The 15,287-nt window shown below is 48.7% G+C and overlaps 1 protein-coding gene across 4 annotated transcripts in view; it reads left to right on the top strand.

Annotated features, from left to right (window-relative positions):
* The first annotated feature begins 952 nt into the window (after positions 1-952).
* The window catches only part of PDZD2 (PDZ domain containing 2), a 416,943-nt gene continuing 402,608 nt past the window's right edge, over positions 953-15,287 (top strand). For all 4 annotated transcript variants that reach the window (XM_085002034.1, XM_085002030.1, XM_085002033.1 and 1 more), the window contains exon 1: positions 953-1,049. The gene's annotated coding sequence lies outside the window, so the exon portion shown is untranslated. The remainder of the gene's footprint in view (positions 1,050-15,287) is intronic.

Raw genomic sequence — 15,287 nt, forward strand, 5'->3', positions numbered from 1 at the left:
CTGCAGAAAATGTCAAAAGCATTATTCAACTATTCATTATCTCAGGTTTTGTAATTTTTCATATATTTTTACTCTTATCTGCTAGCACTTGAAAAAGCCCAGCTTTTTCCTCTTAAGGGAGCTTAATTTGCAGAGCAATGCGGTCTCCCTATTATGTTCTTATCATCCTCTCCCTGTGGTAGGCAGAATGACAAGGATGACAAAAAAAAAAAAAAAAAAAAAAAACCCAAAATATTTGAGGACCTTCCTGAAAATCCACGGGAATGAGGAATCCGAAAAGCCTGAGGCTTCTGTTCCTCGAGTGACCTGGAACAAGGCCAAGGGCGATTGGCATTAGCTGTCACAGTCTACTCAGCAAGGCCTCTTGGCTGGTTCTCACAGTGACCAAAACCACCACCCTGGGGCCCTGGGACTCTGCCTCAGAGAATTTCTCTGACGGGTTTAACTGGGGGATTAAACAGCTCTTGGGTGCCAAGAGGTTCCTCGAAATTCTCATACCAATGTTAAATTAGCTTTGGTATCCCAAAGACCAGAAGCCAAGGGTGGCTTGGGGTGGCTTAGTCCTTGCCTCATTTCCTTTGGTCTCTCCGCTCCATTCTTGTATTAAAAGGCAATAGACATTTTTCTCAGTGCTCTGTAAAGTGCTGTGCAAAGGCAACTTCCAGTTCCCTAGCTCACTGTCTTCCACCTAGATGGCGCCCTGAACTCCGCCATCTGGAAATTCTGAGCTGCCATCTCCCTGGATCCTTCCCTCCCAGGATCCCCAGGTTTCCGAAGCCAGCGCCCCAGGGCTCCCGGTTCGCGCCGAGGGATTCTGGCGTGCATAGCTCGGGGGAATCCCCGCCCACCTTGTCATTCCTGCAGGGGAATCCCCGCCCCCCGTCCCTGTCACTCCAGGAAGGGAGTTCCCGCCCCTCGAATCTACCAGAGGGAGGGAATCCCCGCCCATCCTGGAGGCTCGGCGGATCCCCAGCGCCGCGCAGCTGGGAGAGCTGGCGGAGGAGCAGACTCCCGGCGCCCGTGCGTGCGGCCCCGGGTGGGAAGACGAGGTGAGTGGCGGCTGCGGGGACCCGCCGGGCCGTGGGCGCCTGGGATTGCGCCTCCCGTGGCTGCGGGCGAACCGCGGCGCTGCAGCTCCGGGCAGGCGCGGCAGTGGCACCCGCGGTGGCAGCAGCGGCGGCAGCGGCGCGGGGACCCGCCGGGCGGCGCCTCGGTCCGAAAGCGCGAGGAGCACCCGTAGCCTCCGCCGAGCCCTGTGCAGGTGAAGCGACTGTCCGGCTGCAGCCGAAACGTGGGGCTTCGAATGGATGGGGGCTGAGGGGAAGGTGTGCCACCCCCGAAACCCCGTGCGACTAGGAAAGTTTAGTGACAAATCCAGGTGCGGGAATCCCAGCCCTGGGAGGGCGGTGAGTAGCGGCTCTGAACCCGGGTCCCGCGTTGGGCGTCGCAAACTCCCCGCGCATCCGGCGGGGGATGGGGAGCATGCGGCAGCGGGAAAAGGGCCCGACAGAGGCGGCCAGGGACAGTGGGACAACCTGAGACGCACTGCTGGTGACACTCAGGACAGGGCCTGAAGCCCCTATCCCGGCGCGCGCCCAGGAACCCCATCTCTGGGCCCTCGGCTAGTCCCCTCCTCCAGGGCAGAGGTACTCAGGTGTTCTGGCTTCAGGTACTGCCTTGGGATCCATCGTCCGGCACGTATTCATCTCTTGCCCCTTCCTGCTTGGAGAAGAGACCTGCGGCGCGAGGGCAGGGCGCGCAAAGAGCAAGGGCATCTTTGGGGAGATTACGGGCGTCTGCCGGAGAGATGGGGAAATCCTGCTCTACCCCTCTCCCTCTGAAGTCCAGTCACCTCCGCTTCCCGCCCCCCCCCTCCGCGCCTTCTCTCTTTTCTCTTTCCCTCGATCTCTTGGATTTGTGTTGCCTTTCCAGGTCTTTGGGCTGTAATCTTCCTGCAATGCTGAACTGAGTTGGGGGAGGGAGGGTCCAGGGTCCCTGGTGGAGTTTGCCAGAACCCTGTCCTCAGCAACCCTGATCCACCCCGCGAGACCTTGATAAGAGACACCGGAGTGTGAAGAGGACAAAGTCTGGCACAGGCTGGTGGCAGACTGGAATGGCAGGCACGAGGGCATTCCAGAGCTGCAGACGTGCGCTGGGACTGGAGGTGGAGCGGGCAAGGGGCTGTCTCTTGCAGCTTGCGAGGGCCTCTTGCCTCCCACAGATGTAGGGTGCCCTGGGTGGATGTGTTTCCCTTGAGAAATGAGGACGGAGGTGGCTGCTGAGTGTGGCTGCAGAAAGTGATACTCTGGATCTGCTTTTACAGTGAGCCCCCCGCTGGTCCTTCCCTAGTCAGGCCTGCCTCACTCCGTCTGCTCTGGATTTGCTCTAGGGACCTGGTATTTCTACTGGGCATCTTTTCTGGTCTGTGACTGCTGAGATGGGGATCAAGTAGGAACAGGTTGGCAGATGTGGTGTGGGACTGCTGCTTGTGGCGGCAGAATAGACTATCCCAGGACAAACCCTTAGCTGTTCCATCTTCATCAATTCCTTCTTCCATTAGAATGATCCCAGGAACTAACTAGCCATGTAGTGTGGGGGTGGGGTGGGGTAGGGGTGGGGCTGGTGGAGGGAGAGAGCAGGGGGATGGCAGGTGCTGGGAGAGGAAGAATCAAAACCATGTAAAGTATATAAATGCACCTCCCTTGACAAAGTGAATATACTCCTGGAAAAATATTAAATTCTACTTTAAATCTCTATCATTGAAATCGATTTTGCATGCACTTAAAGCAGTTTTCTATTTAAGGAAACTTATGATAATTCCTCTATTCATTTCAACCATTTTTGGAGTACCTGTGGTTTGCACAGAGGCTTGGAGGTTCCTGGGGATGTGCGCAGGTGAAAGAGGCTCCCTGTGTGGCATGTATGGGCACCCTATGTTTATTGGTTGAAGGAATGAAGAATTGAGCTAATGAATGAAGTACCTGAAGAAGTGAGCCAGATACAACATTTTGGGAGTATGGTGGGAAAAGAAACCACTTTTGACTGAGAGGATCTCAAAGGCTTTGAGGAGGAGAACCTCAGGAGAAACGGTGGTGCTAAGAGGTGGATCCTAAGGTGGGTAAGGTTGTGACCCTCAGGGGTTCGATAGAAGAAGAGGCTGAGCTGAGGACCTGGAGGAACTTAGTTCTGGCTCTGGTAGAGCAAGGCATGGTCATGGTCATGGTCAACTATGTGCTTTAGGGTGATTGGTCTGATCTCTGGTAAGGAGGATGGGGAGATGAGGGCTGAGGAGCCTGGTGAGGTGACTGTAATGAGATCAGGGGCAGGAACGTAATGGAGGTCTGAGCTGGTGGGTGACAGTGGCCTTGGAAGAGAGGAAAGGTTCATCAGACAGGGACTTGAAGTGTGAGCGCTGCTTAGATTTGGAGTGAGGAAGAATCAAAAGTCAGCCGCAGGTGAGGAGCGGAACACACAGATGGCTGAAATGGGGAGTTTGGAGTTTTAATGTGCAGCAGACCAGAAACCTGGAGAAATCCTTTCAGACTTCTCTTGCTTGACTCCTCCCACATCTCATCAGCCACCAAGGCCTACTGACTGCCTCTCCTTGTAAAACCTGTCAGCAGCTCCCAGGACCCGTGGGATGAATTCCAAATCCTACGTCCCTCTCCAGACTTCTTTTTTGCTGTATCTGATAAAACGTACACAAGCTGCAGGGCTCCTGATGCTCTTCCTCTCAGCCTCTACAATGCTATTCTTCTGGGGTGGTAGTGGGAACAGTGAGGTCCTGGAATATCCTTTCTTCCCTGGTCCTCCTGATGAAAGTGTTTTATATTCTTCAAGATGCAGCTCAGGCCCTCCTCCTCTGTGAATTCTCTGCCTCTCCCTCTCCCAGGAGACCTAAAGCAGTCCTACCTTTGGACCATTGCTCTGCAGGGCCCCGTTTGCACCTCATCCTGATGCCTGGGTCTGTTTCTTTAGGACCCTATCCTATTTGTGCTCAGATAAGGCCTTGACCAGTTACCCACCAACTTCCTTGAGTTAGACAGGAAGAGGACAGCCAACACTCGAGATACCACTGCCCACCCCCCCCACTCCCTTGCACCCGCTGTTTGCCCTATAGGGTGTTGTCCCAACCTTGGCTTGGAAGTTCCAGAGCTGGTAGGCTGGACAAGGTGACACCCAGCTGTGCATACTCCCTTGGCCTAGATCATGTGGGCCTAAGTGACTCAGACTATGGTGGGAGGGGAGTGTCCCTGCTGGAAGGTGGCCCCAGGTCCCTCTTTCCGCACCATCTACAAGGGGGAACACCCCAATGAAGACAAACCCACAAGAGGTCAGGACCAAGCCCAAGGAGAGGCAGACTCATTAACAGGGTAGACCTGGAGCCTTGACAGCTTTTAACCTCTTTCTTCTGCCCTCAAAACTGTTCCCACTACCAAGTAGGATGTTAGGCAGGTAGGCTTCTGAGGCAGGTGGGAGGACAGGCACAGATAGGAATGTCTGAGAAGGGCCAGTATCCCAGGAGGATGATGGGAAAAGGCCATCAGTCGAGGCTGAGAGCAGCATCTATAAAAGCTGGCTGTGGAAGCCAGGTTGCAAGGGACGAAGGAGAGGGTGATTGCCAAGACAGTGGAAGTGGAGGGTGTAGATACTGGATCCAGAAGTGTGCCAGTTAAAAATAATAGAGTAGTTTGAGGAGGTGGTAGCATTGTGGGATGGTTTATTCAAGAGAGTCCCCCAGTTCCCCCTTGGGGCATGTTTAGTAAACAGAAGAGAAGTGGGAGAGAATGGAGACTAGACAAAGCGTTTTTTTGGAAGGGAAGAGACCAGAGACACTGAGAGCAGGTGCAGGGAAAGACAAAAGCTGGCGTCTGCCTCCCCTGGAAGATGGGAGGGAAGCAGAGGTGGAGCAAGGCGCTGGAGGGAGCCTGCTGCCAGCCAGGAGCGTCCTATGTGAGGCTTGGGAGCCTGGGGGGGCATTGGCTGAAGGGCTGCTGCTGGCCAGGAGGGTGAACCTTGCTCCTGGCAGCGACTGAGGCAGCCAAGAGAGATGGGAAGGATTGTGGAACTGGGGTCCAGAACTTTGGCTGGAATCCTCGCTGTGCAGAGAACGTCTCACTGGCATCATCATCTATTCGAAATTTTGGAGCCTCAGCTTCTTTGCGTGCAAATTGGTAGAAGAGTTGCTTCCCAGGGTTATTCTTAGCAGGAATAAAAAGAGGTACTGAGATATGCATGTGTCTCAGTGACACTGTCTGGTATGTAGTGAGTCCTGACGAGAGTGTGTTGAGAAATGAATAAACCTCTTGCCAAAGTCAGTGACAGCCAGTTGTATGCAGAAGGCAGGGCTTTTCAGTAGAACTGACCAAAGCTTTCTCTCCGCTCTGGATGAAAGATGTACCACAGCCCTCTCTGATGCGAAGGTCAGCGTGCCAGGGCGCAAAGCAGGGGAATCCTGGATAGTCTTCCCTTCTCCTCAGTGCTTTTTGGAAGGAGCAGCCTATTCAGACTTGCTAATTCCTGCATTCCAGGAAGCTGAGGCCCAGAAAAGCAGAGAACTCACCTCATTCCGGTCCAACTGGAGCTAGAGTCACATCTACAGTTGCCCGGTCTGGGAACTGTTGTCTTGCAGTGACAGCTGTGCAGGATGGAGGTGGGTGAGGAGGAATTAAAAATCTGTGTCCACCCTTGCTTTTATTAATGGATCTATCATTATATTTCGAAAGATTAGATAAATATTCTCACTTACTCATCAAGAGAGGAGGAAAAGGAACATTAACTGGATTTAGTAAACACTCAATAGATGTGTGCCAAATTATATAGTATTTGAGGGAAATGTGCAGAATGTTTTTTAAGGAAAGAGAAGAATAAAAATATGTTTTCAGATTATTCTTGATTTATTTTTCCACCTGGATGGTCCATGTCTAGATTTTGTTCTCCTTTGGGCTTATGCATAGGTTCCATATAAAATGATAGATCCCTTTATGGCATTTAAAATGTTCTAATCCTTGATCTCATAATATCCATCTTCTAGAAATGAAAAAAAGATGGACTTGGGAAGAATACATTTCCCCTGGGTTCTGCAGTTCTGGGTAAAGAAAGGATTTGAAGCAAGGTAGCGCATCTGATTCAGACTTGAATTGCCTGTGATCTAAAGGGCTCTGCATTCTATTTACAAATGTGTTCAAGAAAACACTGGGAGCATTTATGGTTTGAAAACTCGGTAGTTGAAGAGGCCCTTTGTGGACGGATAAGGAGGCCAAGCCGGGAGATGGCTTTTTAAGGCACTAAGTGTTTGGAGAAGACGCATTTGTCTTTTAAGTCTGCCAGGTCTGGGGAGAGGCCTGCCCCTGGCTGTGGCCGCTCTCCGATGACAATAACATCTTCTCTACCCCACATTCTCAATGGGCTGGGGAAACAATTTGAATTCTGAGAGCTTCATTACCTACACAATTCACTGAGTGAACAGTGTCCGGGCTATTAACTTGTAGAAAATCAGAAACTTCAGAATTAACTCTCTTTAGGAAGCAGTCTAATGAAACCAGATAGCATTGAACATCTGGCTGATTACGTTATTCTTGGATCCTTTGTTTTTAAGTTTTAAAGTGTTTCTGGGCTCATCAAGCGCTCTAGGACACGTGAAGGGGTTTTAGAGGAGCAGGTTTGGGGAATCCACTTTACAGGGAAAAGGACTAATGTTGCCCACACTAATGTCCCAGCTTTAGATGAAATTATGGCAAGGAGATAGGGAAAGTTTTGTTGCCTTAAGCAGCCTGGAATGCCTTGCTATCCACATGAGGATTAAAAAAAAAAGAAAAGAAAAGAAAAAAAAAAATCACATACTCAGAAGGATTTGCAAATCCCCAAAGGGGTATAATCCAATCCCTTGCCTTCAGGTTGAAGTAGATTTAGGCTTTTCCATGTTGGATCTGTGGTGGTTGAATGGCTCCTGAGGGAGGGGCTTTCATGGTGTACGTAGCCCTTAATAGAATGATGCTCCAGACTGGATCCCTTGAGGGTTTTGGCAGGAGTGGAGATGGATTTGGACTGAGCCGCTCACCATCTCCTTTGTATCGACACCCGACACCTCTAGCATTTGGCTTTGCCTGCATTCGACTTTTACTACGTCTGCTACCTCAACTGAATTATCCGGGTGAGAGCATACACACTGTGTCATCCTGGCTTCTGAGGGATGTTCATCCTGCTTTGCTGCAAATCAAGGTGCATGGATACAATGCAGAATAGGCTTCTTACCATACCTAAGAGCTGTGCAATCCCAAGCCAGCTCCCTGGCTGAGCCTACGTGATGAGGGATTACTTGGGAATACTCGTTGTGCTGGAAGGGGGCTGGATCAGGGAGGGTAATTATGGATCAGGATGTTCTCAGTAGAAGGTGGGAGGATTGGGCTGCCTCTCAGGGGAGGCCTTTGGGCATCCAGAAAAAGGTAGTGGGAGGGGAGACAGTACTTGGAGACTTGATCGCCTGGGGCACTGTGTGATTACTGTCACACCTAAGGAGATCTTGTGATATATGCGGGGAAGGTGGAATGAAAAAACACCTGCTCTTTTGTCCCCTTCACCAGAGGCCAGCGCTCTGCAGATGCCCTCTAATGTGAACGTGCTTGTCCTGTGTACACATCCTGGGATGGCATTGGACGTCTGGTATTCCACAAGACTCCTTCTCTGTTCGCTATGCCATTTTGGCTTGGCATTGATAAGTTTGAACACCAGTAATGCCATCACCCTTGAAGAATATTAAGTGGCTCCTGACACTACTTATATTTGCATGCAGGTGATCAAATATAATTACAAAGTCTCCCCTAGTGTTTGCACAGTTCTTATTTTACACCTATGAAGATGAGAATGGTGTCAATACACTCTTTGCATTTCTGTGTGCTAGCCAATGGACCCTTCTAGAATGCCTGATTTCAGCTGTGTGTGTTTCAGTTGGATTACCCACCTCCCCCATTTTGGCACAGTGAATTCTATTTTATTTTATTTTTAAAATTTTTATTTATTTATTTTTGTCTTTTTTAGGGCTGTATCTGAGGCATATGGAAGTTCTCAGGCTAAGGGTCAAATCAGAGCTGCAGCTGCCAGCCTACACCATAGCTCATGGCAACGCTGGCTCCTTAACCCACTGAGGGAGACCTGGGATCGAACTGGCATCCTCGTCGTGGACACGAGTCGGGTTCATAACTGCTGAGCCACAGTGGGAACTCTGACACAGTGTATTTTATACAGATTTGGGTAAAACTAGGCTGTGCTATATGGGTCTCGTGGTGAAGAAAATTAACTTCCAAGGCTAAAGAAGCCACGCAAATATTATTACAAAAACCACTTGGCATGTAAATTTGGCATTGCTTTCCTCCACTTCTCCACTGTCTACTCTCCACTTGTTACCCTGCCCTGGTCCCCGTTATTCCCAGTATCATTAGGCTAAAAGAGGAGACAGCTGTCCCCAGAAAATGTGCTTGGAGTGTCCTCATCAGCCCGGATTCTCATGAGAGAGCAGGCAGTGAGAAGGCATGGGGCGGGGTGGGGTGGGGTGGGGGGGACGATGGGGAAGGTACCGTGAAGGGTTATAGTAACCCCTCTCTGGCCCTCCTACTGGTCTTTAAAAACCCCAGCAGATGGAAGGCTTATTGATTTTTTTATCGGTGGCTGCTGGGGGCAGCGTTCAGCAGTTTCTGGCACCTGGGAGTCATACAAGCACCAGCACCTGCTTCCCACCTTCTGGCCCCTCGCCTGCTCAGGGTCCTAGGCACCGCCAGTCTGTAGAGATTTCTGAAGGCGATTGGCCTCCCTGCTGCCTCCTCACTCTTCAGGATCGGGCGCAATGTTTAGGACATGGGGAGAAATTAAAGTGCTTGTTCCCGACTCAGCAGACAGAGTTCTAGATACTTTACACGTATTAGTGAATTTAATTCTCATAGCCATCTGATGAGCTGCATGCTGTTCTTACCCCCATGTTTGTTTCCTAAGGTTGATCTAAGAAATGACCACTTGGAGTTCCTGTTGTGGCTCAGCAGGTTAAGAACCTGACTGATATCCATGAGGATGCCAGTCAATCTCCGGCCTCACTCAGGTTAAGGATCTGGCATTGCCAAAAACTGCGGCATCGGTTCTGGTGCAGCTGTGGCGTAGGCTGGCAGGTGCAGCTCCAATTCAACCTCTAGCCTGGGAACCTCCATATGCCCGAGGTGCGGCCAAAAAAAATAAAGAAGTAAATTTAAAAAATAAATGATCACAGACTTGGTGGCTTAGAGCAGCAAAGACATATTCTCTCATAGTTCTGGAGGTCAGATGCCTGAAACCGGGTGTTGGCAGGGCCGTGCTCCCTCTGGAGGCTCTAGGGGAGAAGGCTTCCTTGCCTCTTGCAGCCTCCTTGTGGCTGTTTCACTCCAGTCCCCATCTCTGTCTTTGTGTCATCTCTTCCCCTGTGTACTCTTGTCCTCCCTTTCCTCTATTTCATGTGTCTCTATTTAACTTGTCCCCTGTAAGGACACTTGTCATTGGATTTAGGGCCACCTGGATAATTCACGATGATCTCATCTGAAGATCCTTAATTTAATTACATCTGCAGATAAGGTCATAGTCTCAGGTACCAGCATGTGAATGTATCTTTTCTGAAGTTACCGTTTAACCCATTTATGTACCCTTTTGCAGATGGAGAAATAGGGATGGGTTGTGGTTAAGCAAATTCTTCAAGGTTATAGGAGCTTGTGGAACTGGGATTTAAGGTGAGCAGTGTGGCTCCAGAACGTGTATTTTTTTTTTTGTCTTTTTACCTTTTCTAGGGCCGCTCCCACGGCATATGGAGGTTCCCAGGCTAGGGGTCCAATCGGAGCTGTAGCTGCTGGCCTACGCCAGAGCCACAGCAACGCAGGATCTGAGCCGCATCTGCGACCTACACCACAGCTCACGGCAACGCCAGATCCTTAACCCACTGAGCAAGGCCAGGGATCGAACCCGCAACCTCATGGTTCCTAGTCGAATTCGTTAACCACTGTGCCATGACGGGAACTCCAGAGCGTGTGTTCTTGAACTACAGATCTTTCTCCATTTACAATGCATTACGTATCATAATATACTCACAGTAGTAATACTCATCATAAACAGCAAATATCCTAAGTCAGAAATGCATTTAATATCTCATCTACCAAACATCATAACTTAGTCTCACCTACCTTAAATGCGCTCAAAACACTTACCTTAGCCTACCAGATGGGCAAAATCATTTAACACAAAGTTGATTTTATAATAAAGTGTTGAATACCTCATGGATTACTGGATACTGAACTGAAGGTGAATGTCAGAATGGTTGTCTGGGTGCAGAATGGTCATAAGCACATCAGGTGTTCACTTGTTCACCCTCGTGGTCATGTGGCTGACGGGAGCTCACGGCCACTGCCCAACATCTCAAGAGAGTGTTGTAACCGCCCATCGCTAGCCTGGGAAAAGATCAAAATTCAAAATCTGAAGTATGGTTTCAACTAACCATGTGTCACTTTTGCATGATCGTAAGGTTGAAGATTGTAGGGCAAACCATCATAAGTTGGGGACCACCTGTCATCTCCACTACCTCTCAGGAATGTGCTCTGATTGCTTCTGGTGTGAATGAGTGGCAGGATGGGTGGGTGGATAGATGGATAAAAAGATGCCAAGGAAAAAAAAAAAAAGAGAAGGAGTTAATGCTGTGGCACAATGGGATCAGCAGTGACTCGGGAGTGTTGGGACGCTGGGTTCGATCCCCAGCCTGGCACAGTGGGTTAAGGATCTGGCATAGCCACAGCTGCAGCTTTGTTCAAAGCTCGGCTCAGATCTGATCCCTGGCCCGGGAGCTCCATATGCCATGGGGCAGCCAAAAAAAGAAAAAATGCTGATAACAGTGACTGGCCAACACTCTCCTTCCCAGGGTACCGAATATTATACCAGCATCAACTGATACTCATTGTTTTCTGACGTGGCCCCAGGACTTGCCCTTGGGTTCTCTTCTCTAGCTCTTCTCCCTCCTACAGAGATCTCATCTACCCCAGGGCTTTTCCTACCGTCTGTGTGCTGTTGCCTCCCAAATTTCTGTGTCTAGCTCTCACTGACTTCCAGACTCATTGCCAGCTTGACATCCTCATGTGGTTGTAGAATGGATGCCTAAGCCCTAGCATGATCAGAAGGGAAGCCTTGATATTTCTATGCTAATTCTTTCCTTCTTTTCCCATCTCAGTCAGTGACACCAGCTAAAGACTTATTCCCCAAACTTAGAAACCCCTCTTTACATCACTAATTTTCTCTTTTCCTCACTCATCTCTTTTCCTCATACTCAGCAGCTAAGTCTGTAAGTGCTGTTGGCTCCTCCTCCAGTATCCCCCCCTCCTTCTCCCCACTTCCATGGAGGCCCCCCCTCCAGTTGAGGTTGTCCTTGTACCCCTGCTGGGGTGATCCTCTAACGGGGCCTTCTGAGAGTACTCTTGAGCCTTAGTCCTTCCTCCTCAGAGCAGCCAGAGGAGTCTTTTCAAAACACATATCAAGTCACGTCACTGTGTCGCTTAAACCTGGGGTTGCCATTTGAATATGATTCAGGCCCTTTGCTGCAAGTTGACCCTGACCTCACTCAGTGGGTAAAGGATCAGGTGTTGCTGTGAACTGTGGTGCAGGCCAGCAGCTACAGCTCCATTTAGACCCTCTAGCCTGGGAACTTCCATATGCCATGGGTGTAGCCCTAAACAAACAAAAAAATTCATTTCTATTTTTTTTCACTTGGGTATTTGGGCTCAAGACTTTTTCTGATCCATCTGGAGACTTAATGGTTTAAACCATCTTTCTTGAATGCTTATAAGAAAGGCAGAATGACCAGGTTCCAGCCTGATCATCTCTCTAGAGAGAATGCAAAGGTAGAATTTGTTTGCATTCATAGGAAACCCTGACATCTTCTTCTTCCTGGTTTTCCTTATGTACCAATACTTTTCTATATATTTTTTTCCTGCCTCCCTGTCTCCTCTCTGTTGATAGAACCCTACAAAGAGAACATGGACCCTTGTTTTTAGATTAGTTGACGGCAAGCTCCTGTGCACTGGGTTTTGCTAAAACCCTGGTCTATTTCTCTGTCACCAGCTTTGAGCCAGTCATGGAAGAAGCCAAAGGAGAGGTTCTTGCCAGATGTGGGGCTCAAAGGAACTTCTGCCAATGTTGCAGACTGGGGAAAATGAGAAAGCAGCTATTTGTTTCCTTCCCTGCTCTTGGACCTCTTTTTAAAAATAAGTTCCATCTTGAGAATTGCATCCTGATAAGTACACATCAGACAAAAAGCTACTCTTTCAGGCAAATAGTAATTGTGAGAATGGCCAAGACCCACAACTGTAGGTTGGGCTTTTATTTGGAGAAAGGGCTCTAGTGGCTGATGAGTGTATCTGGCAAGTATAGCTGCTTTCCTGCGGGAGAGCAGAACTCTGGCCATTTGATACATCATGCGCTTTGCCTCTGCTGTCATGAGTGGGGTTTGCTATGGTAACCAGAACTTTGCCTGGAGGGTTGCACATGTAAAATGTCACTCATTAGCAGTCTCCTTTATTTTTATCATAATCCAAAGAGGAGCTGCTCATTGTTTCTGCTAACAGACAGGTGGGTAGTCACAGTGGAGCCCAGGTGGAAGTGTACATGCTATTCGCATGAGGAATATCGCCACCCACCAGAGCTCTCATTTGCTGGGTCAAAGAATACTTCTGGATTCCTATGGTTACCCATGGTTATAATCCATGTTGGAATCTGCACGCCGGGACAGTTGGACTTTAGTATTTCTTGTAAATCTTTCTCACCCACTACTCCCCATCTCCACCTTGACACAGCACGAAAAACTTTGCTAACAATGCAGGTAGGAAGGAGGTAGCTTCTCATAAAACCACTGAAAATTGGGAAAGCTCAGCAGACATTTGAAGGAGGCAGTATAACTAGCCATGCTCAGTTCTTTCCTAGAGTTTGTACGTTGTTCTCGCTGCTGCAAACCAACTTTTTTTCCCCTTTTTCACCCAACTAATATTTATTTAGTACATACAAGAGAAGTACAGAAAAAAAATGTATATGCATTTCATTTGGAGTTCCCGTCGTGGGGCAGTGGTTAACGAATCCGACTAGGAACCATGAGGTTGCGGGTTCGATCCCTGGCCTTGCTCAGTGGGTTAAGGATCTGGCGTTGCCGTGAGCTGTGGTGTAGGTTGCAGATGGCTCGGATCCCGCGTTTCTGTGGCTCTGGCGTAGGCAGGTGGTTACAGCTCCGATTCGACCCCTAGCCTGGGAACCTCCATATGCCGCGAGATCAGCCCAAGAAATGGCAAAAAGACAAAAAAAAAAAAAAAAAAGTATATGCATTTCATATTCAATGCATGGGCAATGAAAATAAATAAAATTCAGATTGCCTTGAATTATCAAACCCCTCAAATTATTTAACTGTCTTTTGGGATGGGGGAGAAACAGCAGAGAAAGCATAGCTTCAAGAACAGGAGTTCCCATCATGGGTCAGCAGAAACAAATCTGACCAGCAACCATGGGGAGGCAGGTTCGATCCCTGGCCTTGCTCAGTGGGTTAAGGATCCTGCACTGTTGTGAGCTGTGGTGTATGTCAAAGACATGGCTCAGATCTGACGTTGCTGTGGCTGTGGCATGGTGTAGGCCAGCAGCTACAGCTACAATTTGACCCCTAGCCTGGGAACCTCCATATGCCACGAGTGTAGCCCTAAAAAAATTAAAAAAAAAAAAAAAAACATGCTGAGCTTCCTGAGCCTTGCTTTTGCTGGAGACTTGGAACTGGCTAAGAACTGCCTTGGTGTATTTCCTTATGGATATATATCCAGGCTTAGGGAAATCTGGACCATGTCACATTGGTTCCTTCGTCTGTGGCTTTGGTTGGGAATGTGAACTGCAACCCAAAGTGAAGCCAGAACCACTTCTTGAGTTGATGTCAGTGTTAGTTCAGAAACACTAGACTGGAAGGTTCCTCCAGGCAGAAACTATGTCCCATTTGCTGCTGTGACTCAAGCGCCTAGTGCAATGCTGGACCATAGTAGATCCTTCATGAAAGATTTTTAAATGAACGACACTAGTGTCTGACCAGCATGTCCAAGTGGGGAGATGAATCTGGACTATAAACTTTGGGTCTTCCTTACAGCAAACCTGTGAAAATCCTTGAAGTCTGAAATGGTCCTGTCCCTCAGAAACATATCATCTAACGGGGAGCTAGGAAATCTGAGACAGTGCTAGTCATGATTTAAGATGTATGGGAAGATGAGTCTTTTTTTTTTTTTTTCCCCCCTGTCTTTTTTTGTCTTTTTAGCACTGCACCTGTGGCATATGGAGGTTCCCACGCTAGGGGTCTAATCGGAGCTACAGCTGCCAGCCTACACCACAGCCACAGCAATTCGGGATCTGAGCTGCGTCTGTGACCTACACCACAGCTCATGGCAATGCTGGATCCATAACCCACTGAGTGAGGCCAGGGATCAAACCTGCAACCTCATAGTTCCTAGTCGGAACTGCGCAGGACGGGAACTCCAAGATGAGTCTTCTGATGCAAGTTTCTTAATTGTTATCCTTCCATCAACAGTATTGTTCCAAATGGAAAGATTTCCTTTTTACATTCGGATCATTTTAGATGTTTTCATGAACATCACACTTATATAGCCCCAGTCATTTCTTCAGTAAATCAGATAGAGACTTGCTGTGTGCTAGACTCTTAGACTAGGGAAGACAGACATCCAATATGCTTTAAGCTGTGTCCAGGAACAGGACCTCCTAGAGAAGTGATTCACCACCTTGCCGAACATCACAAACTGCTTTCATCATGATCACTAATGACGTCTACATTGCAAAACCTAAGGACTGAGTCTGAGCCTTTTCCATGCTCGCTTATTTATTTATTTATTTATTTTTGTCTTTTTGCCATTTTCTTGGACCGCTCCCTCGGCATGTGGAGGTTCCCAGGCTAGGGGTCGAATCAGAGCTGTAGCCGCCGGCCTACGCCAGAGCCACAGCAAGGCTGGATCCGAGCCGCGTCTGCAACCTACACCACAGCTTCACGGCAACGCCGGATCCTTAACCCACTGAGCAAGGCCAGGGATCGAACCCTCAACCTCATGGTTCCTAGTCAACCACTGCGCCACGATGGGAACTCCTTTTTATTTATTTTTTGTCTTTTTTTTTTTTTTTTACCATTTCTTGGGTTGCTCCCATGGCATATGGAGGTTAACCACTGCGCCACGATGGGAACTCCTTTTTATTTATTTTTTTGTCTTTTTTTT

This window comes from Sus scrofa, chromosome 16 (assembly GCF_054392235.1).
Source record: "Sus scrofa isolate SSC_HxYL_T2T_F1_AM1 chromosome 16, Sscrofa_HxYL_maternal_Yorkshire_Landrace_v2.0, whole genome shotgun sequence".
Classification (NCBI taxonomy): domain Eukaryota; kingdom Metazoa; phylum Chordata; class Mammalia; order Artiodactyla; family Suidae; genus Sus; species Sus scrofa.